This window comes from Eulemur rufifrons, chromosome 19, assembly GCF_041146395.1.
Source record: "Eulemur rufifrons isolate Redbay chromosome 19, OSU_ERuf_1, whole genome shotgun sequence".
NCBI lineage: Eukaryota > Metazoa > Chordata > Mammalia > Primates > Lemuridae > Eulemur > Eulemur rufifrons.
The window spans coordinates 85,147,507-85,165,347 of NC_091001.1; the positions used below are offsets into that span (position 1 = coordinate 85,147,507).

Consider the following 17,841-nt stretch of genomic DNA (forward strand, 5'->3'; position numbering starts at 1 on the left):
TACTCAAAATGGCAAACAAACAAAATGTCAGAAACTGAATTTAAAAGTCCCAACATCATTGGAAAAATGTTATAGCAAGAACTACTGTGCTTATTTTAAAGGTGTCAACCCATATGAATTTCAGATCTCATGAGCATGCACAGTAAAAAAAATAAATAAATAAAAGGAAGAAACCATTAATAGCATGGTGGTTGTGAGATGATTAGAGAGAAGCCCACTAGCTCCATGTTCCACAATAGGTTTTAGTCAACGGCAGCCATTCATTTTATTATTGAATTTGACATAGCAATTATTTCTAGAATGGAAAAACAAAGAAAAGTTCTACTTAAGAATGGCCTGGCTTTTCCAAAGGTGATATACTAGAAAATGAGGATCTTGATAAAATCTAGCAAGGATTGCCATCTGTTTATAACTGCATGTGGACTTATGGTGATAATGATGCCTTACAAACTTAACCATTCTAAGAAACTGTACATGACAAAACGATAAAGGACAACAGGCCTTCCAAGTAGTAAACGAAGTGGGAATGAGAATAAAGACAGAGCTGATGAGAAGCAATTTGGAAGAGATAGAGAGTTCTAAAGGTCATAAAACCAATTCCCAGTGTGGGTGCAGAGATGACAATAAATGCTTTGATTATTCAGCATTCATTAGATGACTCTAAATTGCTGATGAAGCAGGAAAATCATTTGCATTTCAGATTCACCCCTTCTCCAACTTTCATTTTACTGCAAGAGCCCTTTTAAGATGACTTAATGGGCCTTTTTTTTCCTTTAAATTTCAAAAGCGTGCATACATACCACATTCAGGAGTGACTAACACTTTCTTAATTATCCCCTCAATTTCTTGAAATCAGATGTGATTTGGTTGAGTCCTCTTTAAAAGTCATGCCAATATATTCAAAAGACAAGCCCTAGATGATCTCCTTGGAATCTTTTGAAAAACGAAACTAGTACTTAAAGAAGATTAAAACTGTGAGCCAGAATGCAAAGAGCTATGAGTTAAGGGAAATCCAGAGAGCAGGTATCTTCTTCCTGCTGCATTGACAAAGCTCTTGTTTCAGGCACTCAGCTGCAGCCCTTGGCACCCTTATCTTACAGCACAGATTCCCAGGAGCCTTAGTTATCAGGCCCTCTTGGAGCATGATATTTAAATAGGTATTATAATTGATTTCCTTACTGGAGCCATAGCTGATTGGTAATTGGTAATTTAAACTGTCCCCAAAGATAGAAGTTTAAAAGGCACTCTAAGGCCTCAGTTTACTAAAGCAATAGGTTAGATTAGATCAGAGCTGGCAAATATATGTTCTCTCATCTGCCAACTCAGATCAATCGATGGAGGCTGCCTGGAGCTCTAGGTATAGAAAGATTTGAGACCTGTGAGAACGAAGGCAGTATTGAGTAGTAGGTACAGATGATGCCATCGATCGATCTGTATTCCCCTAGCCCATTCCCTCTCCCACTAGCCCAGCTATTTCAATCAAGCCTTCTCTTCTCCCTTCAGATGCCCGCTAACTCCCCTCCTCTGTCTCGCTCTCAGCTGATGATCTTGCTCTGCTTCCTATCTCCCTGAAAAAATAGAAGCAATCAGAAGAGACTTTCTGCAGTCTCCCACCACATCTACCCACCAAAGTAGTAATAAATTCAAGAGTCTACACAGTGGCGTGATCTGGCCTTGCCAACCCCCTACACACACACACACACACACACACACACACACACATCCTGCTCTTACCTCTCACCTTCCCTCCTGGATCACGTTTTCTCCAGCCACAGTTATATCCTTAAACCTTAAACAGGAGAGGCATCCTCCTGCCTCAGGACATGTGCGCCCTGGCTGGACCATCACCCCTGCATTTCCCCCTAAAAATCCAGATGACTAACTTGCTCATTTCCTTGAAGTCCTTTCTCAAATGTCACATTCTCAAAAATGTCTCCCTTGACCATCCCATCTGAAATTACAAGTGCCCTCCCTCACCTCTTCACTCCTCATCTCCCTGTTCTCCTTATGCTTTCCACAGCACTTGTAGCATACTCCATACCTTATTTATTATATATTGTATACATCTGTCTCACCTCAAGGAGAGGATGAGGATTTTTCCCTCTTTTGTCTCACTGATCTACCCAGAACAGTGCCTGGCACGTAATTGGTGTCTGCAGATAATTCCTGAATGAATGAATAAATGAATGATGTCTGGTGTGGGTGTGGAAGGGGAGAGTGGAAACATTCATCTGTATACTAAACCATCTCAAAGGCCTCCAAATTTGACATTCTCTGACTCTTTTCTCCTCAAAAGTAAGTGCATAGCGTTCTGAATTCTTTAAAACACACTAAAGCCTAAATGGATATATGAGAGAAGGAGGGAAAAAACTCTCATCACCCTCTGGTTTCTCATTTCAACTCTTATTTGCTTTGCACCATGGTAAGAAGAGGAGACTGCCAAGGGCTCCAAGGATTCCTCTGCTGCCCAAATTTGTCAACTCTTTCCTGTGTATAGGCTGTTAGAAAAGAGTTGATTGATTGATGTGCCAAAGAGCAACCGTTGCCCTCTGTAATTTTACTTCCAAGTATTGTAACCAAAACCCCAGAATAATGCCTAGAAGAAAAGTGTTGCTGTTGTATTCGCAGACAAGCTGCCCTCCCTGTGACGCAAAAGGCCAGGGATCTCTATACACTCTCCCCCAACCCCCTTTCCTGTGCAGTGGTTCCTGAAAAACTAACATTCTAGGAGTATTCATTTGACTTCAGGTTGACTCTCCACTGAAATGCAAGTACCAAGTGATTCCTAGGAGAAATCTGAGCCATTATCTGTCATGTTATAAATGAGATTTGGATCTATTCTTGCAGGTGGACCTTTGGAACCTTCACTATGGAAAGAGGCCTATAACTAAAAAACAAGAGGTCCAGGGATAAACTTTAGGAAGTTGCTTCAATACTTCCTGGACTGAGGCATAGCTTGGGTTCCTGCTACAAGCTAGACACTACCACTACCCTTTATTGTTCCTGCCCCTCACTTCTTCCTTCATAGTCTCGTCTCTTTCTGATCCTGTGGTATTGGAGATAAATACACATGTATGTCACAGTTCCCTTTAATAGCCTGGATCACAGGGAGAGAAGTCCTTCCGGTGCTGTGGCTGTGAAGGAGGTCTGGTTCATAAGCCTTAAGGTTACTTCAGTCTGGCCAACTTCCAACAGCTGCAGCATACTGCGAAAGGAGCCCTAGCACATATTCTGGTGCCATGTTTTAGTAAACCTTCCAAGTAAAATAGATTTCAACTGCTGGAAGCCCCAAAGATAACACTCTAGAGATAATAAAAGGGGGAAAGGGTGGTTATGTTTCCCCAACTTAACACATTTTCTAGGGCTGGGTCTATGGACTGTTAAAGCAAACATTCCAGAAGACACAGTTCCCATCTTTTGATTTACAAACTTGGAACCAGCATCTATGAAATGGGGACCTAATGCCTTATATTTTCTTGAGCAATCATTTTATATTATTTTTGTCTTCTTAATAAAGTGGATTTGTTAAGTACATAGATGTAATTTATTTATGCAGCATTTAAAGTCATTTCAAGCAATTATATTAGAAAACCAAGATTAAATGGCTTGTGTCGTAACTTGGATCACTTCTTTTTATTTGAGAAACTGTAATCTATGATTTCTGTAGAACATATTCAAGAAGTAGAATCCCACAGTTGTGTAGGAAAAATGAGAGCATTGTAAACAAGACTGTCCAATGTCTTGTCATTCTGAAAGCCGGCACCTCCGTCACTGTCCCCAAAGGCATTGTTCATGTAGAAGGGTAAAATCAGCCTGAGAGATAATGGGAAAGTCTGGCCAGCTGAAAAACTGCTCCCAGTAGACAGAACATATCATCTGGGGGAAAAGACCCTAGGAGACAAAGGAGATGTAGGAGTCAATATCATCTTTAATTGAACATAAGACAGCATTGATTGTACATATTATTACTTTCTGTACCACTGACCAAGAAGAAAAATACTCACAAGTAACTATGACACAATCCTTTCTTATCAGATAAGGATTTTATCTTCTATTTGCTGAGAATTTTTTAGCCTTAATTAAATATATTTTTATCTCATATAATTCTTTTTCACACAGAATAAGGAAAATACATTTGAAATAAATTAATTGTATTAAGACTTCTTCCCTTCAGAATTCAGTGGTTCCTCTTCATCACTTTGCAATTCAGAATCATTAATGCTTGTGTTTTTCCACATGAATTCACATTTTGCACCATCATGAGCATTGATGATGCAGCACTTCTTAAAGGAATTATGAAAAGATTGAAAACCATGGGTGCTGAGCTCTTAGGTAGACTTTGTAATTATTTAGCACTGTCTTCCTTTTGAGTCCTGTTTTAGAAATATGTCTGATTCTCCACCTCCTTCAAATCCTTCCTCAACCATTTGATTTTTAGGAGTAAAAAGAGTGCTTCAATTTTGACTTGCACATTTTGTTCCAAGCCCTAACACTCATTCTACTGGTCCTAATGCTCCTGTTTTTGTTGATTGTGTTTTAGATAAGCAAAGGAAGTATTTGGGCCATTTGATGGGTCTTATTTATACTTTTTATTAAGACCCTCTGGCTTTCCCTGAATTTCTGTAGCCTCTATATATTGTTAAGATAAACTACAATATATAATTCCTAAAATCAAAAAGAAGTAGGACACTTTAAAGTTATCCTTCATTTTGGCTGCCTGAAAACATGCATGTGATAAGCACTGAAATCAAGGAATGGGTAGGGAATGAATAATCCAATCACTCTTTGAGTTAATAGGATTTTGTGACAATAGATCAATCAAATAATTACATTCAGGACAGATTAAAATAAATGTTCCAAGGTGATGAAGTGACATCTTTGGATTCTAGAAGTAGATGTTGAGGAAAGTGCCCTGATTTTAAGACTGAAATTCAACAATTATCCACAATTCTGATATTTGTCATGACACAGGCTTGTTCGCACTACCATTCTAGAAATTATTTAAGGACACACCCAATTGTTTCCTCATCGCCCAGATACTTTTGTTGGCCTCATTACAGTTGTGAAGTAGAATCTTCGCTATTTATTTAGCCTATGTTTGGTGAATTCTCTGAGAACAACCCAAATTTCTATCATTTTCTTTTCCAATAAAATCTTTTCATTAACTATATTTTATTTTCGTGGCTCAGTGAGAATTTTTGTGTCACTAAATCATACAGTCACACAAAATTCATTTGTAAGGTCATGTTTCCCTATTTCTGGGTAGGAAGATATGATTACTGTATCCATGGGCCAGTTGTACACAGCACAACTGAAATAGAAAGTTCCCTAAATTTGGGAGAAAACTTACTCAAACTCATGCTTTCTCATCATACTTGACGGTCTTTGAAGCATACCAAAGCTATAATCACTTACTTCAAAATGAGTCAACAGGCCTTTTTTTTTTTTTTCCCCTTAGTACTTTTTAAACCTAAAAGTAATGTTTTTATTTATTTTAAATTTTTTTAATTGACAGATAAACATTTGTATATATTTATGGTGTATAGCCTGATGTTCTGAAATATTTATACATTGTGGAATGGCTAAATCAAGCTAATTAACACAAGCATTAACTCACATACTTATCAGGTGTGTTATGCTTTTAACTAAAGAGAGTTTTCCTTAATAGGAAGTAGGCTGGCTGTTACTCTTTTATCTTTAGGTTAATTCACAATTATGAATGGCTTATATGCCCGGCAGACATACAGCTGTGGAAAGTAAAGTACCGAACTCTTGAAATAGACTATTAGAATGAAGGATGGAAAGAAAACGGAGTGGTAGATCTCACCACTCAAACTCGGACTGTCCAATATGGTAGCCACTAGTCATTATGTGACATGTAGCTATTAAATAATTAAAATGTGGCTAATCCACATTTGTAACTATAAAATACATACCAGATTTCAAAAATTTAGTATGAAAAAGATATAAAATATCTCAAACAAATTTTATATTAATTCTATGTTGAGATGATAATATTTAGGGCATATTGAGTAAATAAAATATATTATTTACGTTAATTTCACCTTTATCTTTTTTACCTCTAAAAAGGATGTGTATCACTTGCATTATATTTCTGGTGGACTGACCTGTCTAACCTGTTCAGGATGATTCAAGCTTCTCTAGTCCTCTCTGTAACAAGACAACGTTAGCTCTGCCAAAGGGATGGAGTCATTAAAATGGGCTAATCCATGGTCTCTCACTGGTTGGGCTTTGTAAATTTAATTAGTTAATGGAGCGCTGGCTAAGAACAAGGTCCATATGGTTGTTTTTCCTTCAGCTAAAGGCAGAAATGTGCAGTTGCTTCTGCTGAAAACTGATGTACATAGTTGTTATTGTGGTTACTCTCAAATGGGATGGAAAAATAAACTGAAAATCTGCAGTTATTTTTCGTAAAGGATCATAGCAAAAATGATACATTAATAAATGCCATTATAGGGTTATAGGAATTTTGTGATCTTTGAATTTTTTATAAACATTGCACCTGGAATAATTTCACAATGCCTATAAAGTAAGGAGCAGTCTAAGCCAATCTTAAAAGATGGAACAATGTACCCCAAATTTAAGATGTTTTCAGAACAGACATTCAAGCATACTGCTTGAATAGCAACTACAACAAATGGCTTTTAAAAGTGTGTGTGCATGTTTCAAATGTCATCTAAAGAACAAACAGATCTTTCTTCATTTTTTTCCTTCTTCTTTTAAATTAGGTTTGTAAAATTGTATTCAGCCCTAACTGTTAGAATCTAGATACTGAAAGTAATCCCCCAGCCCTTAGAAGCACTTTATCAATTAGTCTTTTTTCATTTATTATGCTCTTGGTTTTTTCCATATTATTCTATTGGTTTTTTTATATATATTTGGCTAAGGCTCCTCTTGCAGCTTTCGTGGGCAACTGATGGAAACTATAGCAGTAGGCATACTACAGAATGGCACTTTTTCAGACCAATGATTTTTTAATATTTCATGGATAGTTCTAAACATTTTCTGTTTAGATTTTGCTAGCAACCAAACCCAGTAAATGGAAAGCACCAATAGTAGCTCAATGTTATGGGGGAACAGAGTGCCTGTTTTCTAAATATACTATAGCGAAGTTCTTTAATGATAAACTACTCCAATCTTCTGTGCCAGTTCGTTTATCTCTGGATATACTCTGGGCCTCTTTCCATTTGCTGATGAAAGCTGTGTCTCCAGGTTTATTACCTCCAGCATCAGGAATGCAGAGTTTCTAGTAAGTGACATTTGGAAGGAATTGCAAGTAAACATGCTTAAGGGGCTTGAGCAAACCAACGCGAGAATTAGCCAATCGGTGAGAAGAGGGAAAGGCTGTCTAAAGTTTATCCCTTTGTTTTATGGACTGTGAGCAGTTGGCACAAAAGCAACATTCCCATCGTGTTGTCTGAGTGGGCTCCAAGCATAGCACAGCTATAGAGTCACTGAGTTCTTTAACATAGTGTGTCATTTCTCATGGCTTGTCACACGGGCACTTTTTAAAGCATGCCTAAAGTTGCTTATGTAGATGCTGTTCTGGTTGGCATTAGCTTTCTCTGGGAAAGCCAGCAATATACTCTATCTGGGCCTAGAGACAATTTCTTAGTCACGAACACATGCTTTCAGACCAAAGGATAATTGCAATTCATGAACAGTGACTTTTTAATTAAGTGGCATATTGGCTGTCCAGAGCCACAACTCCATCGACTCTATGAAGTAAGTTTCTCCCTGCTAGTGTGGGTATTCACAGTTTACCTCTAGTGCACATTTAAACCTCGCTAACGTTATGTTGTGACTCTTGGTGATTTCTGCATATGTTTTTTTTTTTTGGAGGGGGGGAATGGTATTAGCTTAGAAGAAAAAATTAAAATATATGGCCACTATTATATATTTTGGTTCATTAAATATTTCTTGTTCCTCTCTCTCTTCAGAAATGCAAAGTTGAAGCAGACAGGGACTTTTCTTCTCAAGGTGTTTATAGTTTAGTATTGGTGATCAGGTAGGAACATAATCACCATGCAAGTCAGAAAGTAATACATGCCATGTGAATTTACAGGAAAAGTGGGATGGTAACTTCCGAAAAGGAAGAGGTAATGCTGAATGATGTCGAGGGGGTGGCCTTGTAGCAGTAACTTAAAGGATTGAGTAGGATTTGGACATGTAAAGATGTGAAAGAAGGACATTTGAGGTGGGAGGAATAGCATCAAAAATTGATCACAGTCAGATCCCAATGGGAACTTTAAACACTTTGACCTGTTCTTCTGAGTATACTGAGTTGAAAACATTGGATTCATTTTCATTCCTTGCACTTTGCCCCATGGTGCAGATCTAATCTCTGGAAACCCATCCTATGAAAGTAGTACAGCCAAGAAAGATCTGGGGCACACACGTATGCTCTCTTCTGTGTAAAATGCTCAGCACGTTCTATGGCCAAACAGCTTTCCACAGGTCAGGTTGCCTGGTTATTGCCTTGGCTTACATGACTCGTATCAGTGTAAGTTCTGCAAGCCAGAGTATTCAAGAACCTCTAAGTTTGTTCTTCCAGAGCCAAAATTCAGTAAAATATCATTCAGCCATCCAAGAAAAGTGGGAACATAACCATATCTTCAGTCTAGTCCAGTGGTTCTCAACTGGGGATAATTTTGCTGAGGCTGATCATTTAGAGCAAGTTTAATTTTATTTTCTCCCCCAAATAAGATACCTGCCTTAAAATCTCTGGTTTGGAGTAACAGACAATCTAAAATTGACCACAGGAAATAAATCTGTGCATTCAGTTTTGTTGTGGTTATAGAGCCAAAGAGCACTGAATGAGTAGAAAACACTGATTAGACCCCAATCTATTATACCTGAGCTAAGTCATAAGAAACTGAAAAACAGAAAATCATAAAACTTCTTGACTAAGAAGCCTGAGACACAATGGTGGCATTTATCTTACATAACCTGCTAATCTTGAAGGAGAAGTGTTTTTCCTTTTTTTTTTTTTTTTAAGGGAGTGGGGTCTCCATTCAAGGATGGAAAAATATTCCTGAGTATTTTGGTTTTATAATTTATTTCCCATATTACATTAAGTCTTTTTTATTTTGCCTAAAAGGCCAAAAAAGTAGGGAACAAAACAGAAGAGAGTGTTTATGGAAACAAAGAAATGCTAGCACTCCTTGTAATACTAAACATATTAACTTGTTTTACTAATCTTGCTTGTTTTATCATATGTAAATATCTAAGTGGGTTTTTCCCAGTATAAATCCATCACATAAAAATGTATATTGCAGATAATTAGAAGCATGAGGTCAATTAAGGGTACAATCTCTAAAACTACAAGAAAAAAATTCTTGCTTTGGCTCCCGGCAATAGTTTGAAGAGTCTTAGTGACCTGCTCAGCAATGAATGTCCTCATCTGGCACTTTACCATGACAGTCTCCTGACAAGGACCTCTTGTTAGTGCTTGCAGGGGGAGTTTCCGGTCACCAGACCTAGGGACAAGGCCACAGAGGTGATAAAGCAAGTGGGAATGCGGTAGAGACAAGGGGGGAAGGGAAGGACTAAGCTCCCAGAACCACAGTTTACAGGTGCTGAGGCCATGTGGATTCTGGCCCTCGATTTGGAATCAATACCTTCCAAGTTCCAGATGTTAAATGCGAAAAATAGTGCACACGAAACTCTTAAGCATAGGAATCATAAATTCATTTAAGGTCACCATGACCAGAGAAGGAAGGGCAAAGAAAACAAGCAATAAAATAAGCTCCAGGCAATGAAATCTCTAGCCTTCTACCTACCCCAAGAACAGGTACCTGTAATTTCCTCCAGGAATCAAAGAAATTACTAGAGAGGGCATTTTATATCTCATTGACTTAAATTTCTCTACGTGCTGCAAAGCGATAAATAGATACATGGGCTGTAAACCAGTTAGTGAATGCCCTGAGAAAAATCTTTATTCCTCCTATAGTTTGTGCTTGGCAAGTCCTCTGGAAAGATCTAACTCACCCTCTCCATGACAGTATACAGAGGAACATTAGTGTGATCTATTTAGGAGTGATGTAAGCTGACTTTGTTATGAAAACAATGTAATTTTAACATTGGAATCACATCTGGTCTGTGTCACAGCTCTATCAGGATGAATGATAGTCGGGGGAAGAGAGACTTGCCTTTGCCAAATATGGCCAGTGATGAGTAATGCTTTATTCCTTTCTGAGTTCCTCTGTTAAAACCAAAATTAAGAACAAGAGCCTATTGTAAGTCCTGTCAATTTAGAAGTGATCCATTATCATGTAGAATCAGCAACATGTGTAAAATGCCCAAACTCTGTGGCTGAGTTTTTGTAGTTGTGTTTTTCTAAATCAGGAGAGGAGTCTTGAGGACATAGTTTCCTGGCAAATAGCATAGGAGAATTTGTTCTGCATACTTCAAGAATCTTAATTCATATAGTCCTAGAAATACAGAGGGATTTTCACCATGAACAATTTTGCATAATTTTCAAAGCCTTCCTATATGGTCCATTATTGTTCTGGAGTAGTGTCTGTGTTCTTGAAAATAAATCCTATTGACTTCCCGGGTTTTGATCATCCACAGTATAGTACAGACAAACTATACTCATGGTCCTTATGGAAGTCTGTTCTCTGTAGTGTGATCACAATGGATTAAGAGCATCAGGTGTTGCTCTAGAGGAGTGCTGCTTCAGGACAGCAGGAAGACCATGCCCCCAGGCTCCATCCCAAGCAAGCCACTGATCCAGCACGAATGGAGTCAAGGCTCTCAAAGTGAGCAGTTTCCATTTCCACCACTGCAATGGAGCCGAATAACACACATTTTATTATTTAATCCCTCTGTTTTCCAGGATTCCAAGTAGACCCCATCACATACCCTAAATCTGACAACTAAAAATAGAGAAAGGATTTTTTTGCCTCACTTTGAAATGGGGCCAAATTAATCTTTGGAGTCTTGAACAATTTTCTATTATATTAGCAGCCAATTTCTATATTTATCAATTGTATTACCAAAGAATTCTAAAATATACTGCCTCCCATCAAGAAACTTACAATGGAAAATCATGTGATGGGCCCTGGTGCAAATCCTAGTTGAACGTCTTTGTTTTTTCCTTCAATTGACTTTCCATAAAGCTGTACAGTCTCTCTGGAAGCTCAAAGAATTGATCAGGAAGATCCCTTCAACTTTGTGTCCACAGGGATATGGACTGACAACTGAGTCGATGTGAACTTTATCATAGTAATGAGGACCCTGGAAACTAAAATCTGGAGTCACACCCTAGAGTAGTTAGGTTCTTGAAGAGGGAACATGTCCAGTATCATGCCAGTGTTCTCATGAACATGCTCAAAACATTCTTTCCATGCAACTGGGGAGCAGATCAAATACTGAGGTCTCTAACTTTGGGTTTTCATCTCCATATTATCCATATCACTGTGAAATTCATTTCTACAGGTCACATTCTGTATTTATACTCTGGGTCTGTCTTACTAAATTCAATGTTTTTAAAAAAATCAATAAGTAATTTTCTTATAGCAAATGAAACTTATAATACCTGAAATATTTTATAGAAATGTTATGAAATAATTAGATAATGTCACCAAGTGTTTTGGGCATCTCAGAGAGGATACTATATAAATCTATATAAATGTACAATGTTGATATTTATATATCATCTTTCTAGGCTAGAGGAATGCAAATAAGAACACCGGTTAGTAGCATTCTGCAATAGAATGTCCAGTGAATTAAGCCGGCATGTATGTGACTAATACTTCATTTTAGACACAGTTTTTTCCCATGTAAAGACATTCTTCGCTACCATTACCTTCCCTAGTCCTAGCTCCTCTTGTACTTCTAATTCATACATTTTACCCATGTTTGCATGGCTCCATTGTATCTGTATCTTTCATTTAATCCATCACACATTCATGGTAGAAGAAGGAAATATGTACACAATGTTTTTTTTTTCCAATTATTTAAGGTAGAAATAAATTTTATTACATAGTTTCATCTTATATTTTCACAGAGAAATAGTCTCAAAGATCCTCAATATTTTCTTCTTCTGAAAGGCCTGAACAGAGTTTGGCAAGTCCTTCCAGAAGTTTGGAGCTGGCTAAATCTTATGTTCCTCTGCTGTTCCCCATCTGGTCAGTTGTGATGGGCACTCATTGTGGTACTTCTGACAAACATGCACGTTGGCTCTACAGGCAGTTGACAGAACTAATGATGTGGGAGGGAGGCACGGCTTTCCCTCTGCAGAAGCCATCCCCAGGGAGCATTCTTGGGCAGTTGTTCTCTGCTGGAGCTTTGGCAACAGATCCAATCTTGAACCTCACAGATAACACCACTCTCTTGGTCCACAGAGAGGGAAGAACAAGTGTAGGAAGATGAGAACATTTCCAAACAGGAGAAAGTCTTGGAGGCAATCAGTTTCACACTGAATAACCAGTTCTTTCCCATTGTAAGAACACTGAATTTTGCTTGAGAGTCTTTGTTTATAAGAGTTTGGAAAATGGAAGTGGACCCCAGAACATACCCACCAGAGACTGAAGATACAGGCCAGAGAGCATATGAAGAAGGATCTCCTGCTAGAGAGGGAAAGCATCTTATTTTATCGTAACTATCTGCTTAATTAAATTAATTTCCTAGGCTGTTTTATTCATAAAAGTCAGTGTGTATGTTAGGGAATAATTAATTGCTCAGAAATTGGCAAGTATTTCCTAAGGAACATTTTTCTTTATGATGTCTTTGGCATTTGGGGTAGGCTAGTTCCATTTCTAGCCTTAGACATTGCACCATAAAATTGTAGCTCCATCCCGAGGCACCAGCTGTCACTTCTGCCAATGATCTCTGGGCTCAGAGAAAATAGGAGTTACATGCATGCATGGAAAGTGGATCCCTCAGTAAATGCTAAATTTATCAGGAAGGATTATCACTATTGAAGTGCACTCAAAATTATTTCATCTGGCCCCCAAATGGGAACTGGGGCAAATGGCTTTGCATGGAATAGTGTCAGAAAAACCTGGTCCAATTCCACAATAATAAATACCAGACTTCATTTTATTTGCAGCCACTGATGTGTGTGATATGTGCAGGACCATTTTCATGACATCCTCTAATGGAAAATTATACAGGTTACAAAACAAATCGATCTACCATAAAGAACACCCCTTCTACAGAATACTCTACAGACTTAGTGATTTTGTGATAATAAATAGACTTTTACCACTGATCAATGTGCTAATAGTAGACTTGGTAGAAAATTTATCTCTTAAAATACAGTCAGAAGAATCCACAAGAGCCACAGAGAGCCACCTTTTGCTTTCATTCCCTGAGTGTGATACCTGATCAATCTAAGAAAGTGTTATAAAAAAGGATAAATTTAATGAGCTGTTTAGATGTGGGTAGCGAGACAGATATGAAAGACTGTTTTTTTTTTTTTAAGGCTGTTAATGATATTCTCTGTTGAGCCTCTTAACCTGGGCATAGGAGCAGGTCTAGTAAAATATTTTCCTAATGCCAATTGATGGATCATTGCATTAGATTTATTAGGGGAGATTTTTAACACCACAGATTCCCTCTGCTCACCCTTCACCTACACATCCAGAGCTTCTGATTCAATGCGAAGGACAAGAAATTTATGTTCATTCTTAAAGCTCCACAGGAAATTCTAATGGCCAGCTGGATCTGAGGACTCACTGTTCTAGTACTATGTTCCTTCCATAAACCTCAGGACCTCACAAGGTCAGAGGCTAATTTCTTAAGATGAAATGAGCCTTGTTTTCCCAGGGAGTCCATTTCTTAAGTTTTAATGCATGCTTGAGTTTTCTCATGACATCTCCTTTGGAAAGTTACCATTCACTACCACTGCCTCTACCATATGCCATCTCATTCACCTTCTCTTTTATATTAAAGCTCTTTGAGTGCACCACCATCAAAAACTCAAAATCTTTCCTTATCCCTCTTCAAATCACTACACAAGTCAGCTCTTTCATTGTGAGTCTTCTGGTTTTAACATATTAGAGCTTTTTCAAGTTGAAGGAATCCTACCCTAAGCTTCAAGGACCCTACTGCAATTTTTCTCCAAATTTTTTTGCACCTTTATCAATTACCTCTGGTTCTCCACAAACCCTGGACTGATACCAACCAGTTTTTTCAGCCTCACTCCATCCTGACCTTAAGCAGGAGGGACTTCAGAGGCACTAACCCAGCCCTCTGGGCTTTAGCATCACAATATGCTTGTTGATCATCAGGTTCTGACATGTTCTCCGGTTCCAGAAGTCTAATCTTTAATTTGCCAGATACTATACTGTCAAATTTCTATATATCCCAGGTGTTCTTGCAGTAAATTACTAGATGTTTGAAATCTACCTGAAAGTCAGGATTGATTCTCTATCTGGTTTCTTCCTCCTTGTCTTGATTTCAAGACTTCAGTTCATCCTAAATGAAGGCACTTCCTTCCTCTGATAAGTCCCCTTGGAGGACTGCTTCCTCTCCCAGGTGCCAACAGGATTCTTCTCCGTGACGCTATGAGTAGCCCTTTGTCCTGCCTTATCCTCCATTTCATATCATTCAGCTCATGCTTTCTTGTCTAGTTCACCCAGAGATTTACTTGGTTTCCAATTATTGTATATTTCCATACTTTCTGAGTACTGTGTTTTGCTTCTTTGGAATGGACCTTCACCTTTGATGGCTTTGTACACCCTGATATCCAACTCCCTGCTTTACTCCAGTGGGCAAGGTCAAGTTCTAGTCTTGGCTTCTTTCAGCCTGTCTCATCCCGTTGTGATGAACCAGGCCTGGCCCTGGGACATGAAAACAATGGCTTCTACTGAACCCTTGCTATCTCCTTTGCCTTCAACCTCCCACTGCTCCTATCTGCCTAACACAGAGAAGAGCTAGGGACTGGTATCATTGTATTCATGCCTCCAATCTTTTTAAACCTCTTTTGCCTTCAATAGTAAATGACTATTTTTCATCAAAAACCTCAAGACATTTTATTCTTTCTATTCTCTGTCTCTCAATTTCTCTTTCCCTTTCTTTCTCTACACACACACACACACACACACACACACACACACACGCTGCCTGCTGAGTAACCGGAGTCATTTTTCTTAGTGACTGCTCACTGAATCAGGAGAATGATATTCTTTTCACCCTTTCCCACACCTCAACTTGTAAATTTCCATTTCATTACATCATTTTGGTTATAATTCTCTCACCAGTCCTCTTGCCAATATTGTATAAGATATTGTAATGTGATAGCAATTTTCCATTTAATTTGTTAACCTGAGACTTACAGTTTTTGATAATTTCATTTAAAAACTTACCATATATGCCCAGATACCATTTTGTCATAAAGCTTGCCAAAACCACTCACGGTTGATAAAAATAAAATGAAATATGTGCTCAGACCTGAATTTATGGTATATAATTAGATTTTCTGTTCATGAAAATCAGGTCAGTTTTACAATCTGATGATGTTTTCTCCAGCAGAATATGTATTTTACTACCTCCATCTTGCTATAAGAAATTGATCTTGGCAGGCTAAAAGAGGATCTTAGAGAGAGCATTTCATGCAATTTCAATTTGTTTTACCCAGCCCACAGACAAGTTTTCAGGAAGGAGAAATTGCTGAAGAGAAATTAAAGTGACTTTTCTCTGTTTCTTCGGCTTTGACAGATCTAAACTGGAGATGGGGGCCATATACTTCTTCAAAACATGCTGCTGGAGGGGTACCTGGCAGGGACTTTAGGCTCTGCCAGTCCAGGGGATAGCATCTTTTCCATATCCACCTTCCTGGCCCCTCTTCTTCCCTTTCTTTCTACTCTGCTGCAATGCAAGCTTTGTCCCAGAGTTAGAGTGATTGTACTACAGGTCAGAATTGATCATGTCAGTCCATAAGTAAAAAGGCCAGTTGGCTCTTACTTACAAAATTGTGCCCCACATGACTTAGCATCTTTGCTGACCCCAAGCTCTATTTCTTGACTCATCTCCCATCAACCCTCCACCACACATGTGCACACCATAAACACAAGTCAGAAATCCAGTAGAAATGGTTGCTTCTTAAACAAGTCATCATGGCTTTCCATTCCTCTGCTCATTTGCACCAAGTTTTTTTGTTAACCTCTTTTTTGTCTTTGACCCTTAAATACATTTCTGCCTGGCAAAACTGTACTCTTTCTTCAAGACCCAGCCCAATTATTCCTGCCTTTTGTGAAGTTCCTCACCCATTGTGCTCACATAGCACAGAGCCCATTACTTATAATTAATGCGCATGGAGGTAGGTAGTCTTTGGTTTACATAACTGTTCCTCTTAAGCTGTGAATTCATACTCCTCTTTTTATCCCTGACACCTATTGTGGGCCGGACACATGATCAGATACTCAGTGAAGCTGCATAGAATGGCTAGATGGGATAACATTCTGTAGGAATCTGAGATGTGGCTGATAAACTCATTGGGGCCTCCCTGATGCTGTCCAAATCATGAGCTTGGATCACCTACATACCATTCGTTTTGCTCACTCTCATGGTGAAATCTACATTAAGAACCCTACCTTTTTTTTTTTTCTTTTTGGAGACAGAGTCTCACTCTGTCTTCCTCGGTAGAGTGCAGTGGCATCATCACAGCTCACTGCAACCTCAAACTCCTGGACTCAAGCAATCCTCTTGCCTCAGCCTCCTGAGAAGCTGGGACTACAGGCATGTGCCACAATGCCTGGCTAATTTTTCTATTTTTAGTAGAGACAGGGTCTCACTCTTGCTCAGGCTGGTCTCGAAATCCTGAGCTCAACCAATCCTCCCGCCTCAGCCTCCCAGAGTGCTGGGATTATAGGCATGAGCCACCGCACCTGGCAAGAACACTATCTTTTTATCTAAGAAATATGTGAGTTGGCTTTTACTAAGAAATCTAAGAGACCTTGATGGATTAGCTCAAACTCAAGTACAAACTTGCGAAGGTGAATTCTGCTGCATCAATCACAAGCATCTATTAAGCACACACTGTGTGCCCACACTATGCTCACTGTCATGGAGAATGCACAAAAGGTACATAACAGTGTCCTGTGCCATGGCAATGTGGTTACTGCTGAATATAAACAGCGCTGCCCAAAGAGTTTACATATTAGGAGGTCTGATGACATAGAACTACATTTTTATAGATTCTCTTCAATTCCATTACCAGTATCACAGACATTTGAATATCTATCTCAGGAAGTCTGACTTCATGAAGGAAATTTAATTAAAACTACAAAGAGGATTTTGATTATTCTACAAACTCAAAGATAACTCAATAAAAAAAGTATGCAGGACCTATAAATGTTACACCAAAAACAGCAAGTTAATATGGAGGAGAAAATCTATAAATAACCTTCTAAGGGCTTTCTAAATAAATACAAAAACTGAAAAAGTCATATTTCTATTGAATTAATAGGATTTGTTCAGTATACACGGATCTCAAAGCTTTCCCTTATTTCTCCATTTACTTAAGTGCTCCATATATTATAATTAATATGAGTTATATCTAATTCTATATGATTAAAGTTAATAAAAATGTTAAAATCCAGTAGGACAGTATTGTAATAAATATTTCATAAAATATTGTTCATGTTCCAGCAGTGAATTGCATCTGCTGCTACAATTTCTAAAAGCTTTATTTATATGAACATAAAAAACAACTCTGAAAGGAGATCTATGGAAAGGTGTCAGATATCATTGCCTTTCCATTCACACAGAAAATTCTTATTTTCCAAAATGAATATTTTAATATTCATATTAATACCCCATACATATTTTAGAATGGAGCTGAGGAAGCTTTAGTTTACTGGAAAGATT

General features: G+C 38.2%; 1 protein-coding gene across 16 annotated transcripts in view; it reads left to right on the forward strand.

The window, feature by feature from the left end:
• The window catches only part of SLC8A1 (solute carrier family 8 member A1), a 293,109-nt gene that overhangs the window by 198,616 nt on the left and 76,652 nt on the right, over positions 1-17,841 (forward strand). The window lies entirely within an intron of this gene.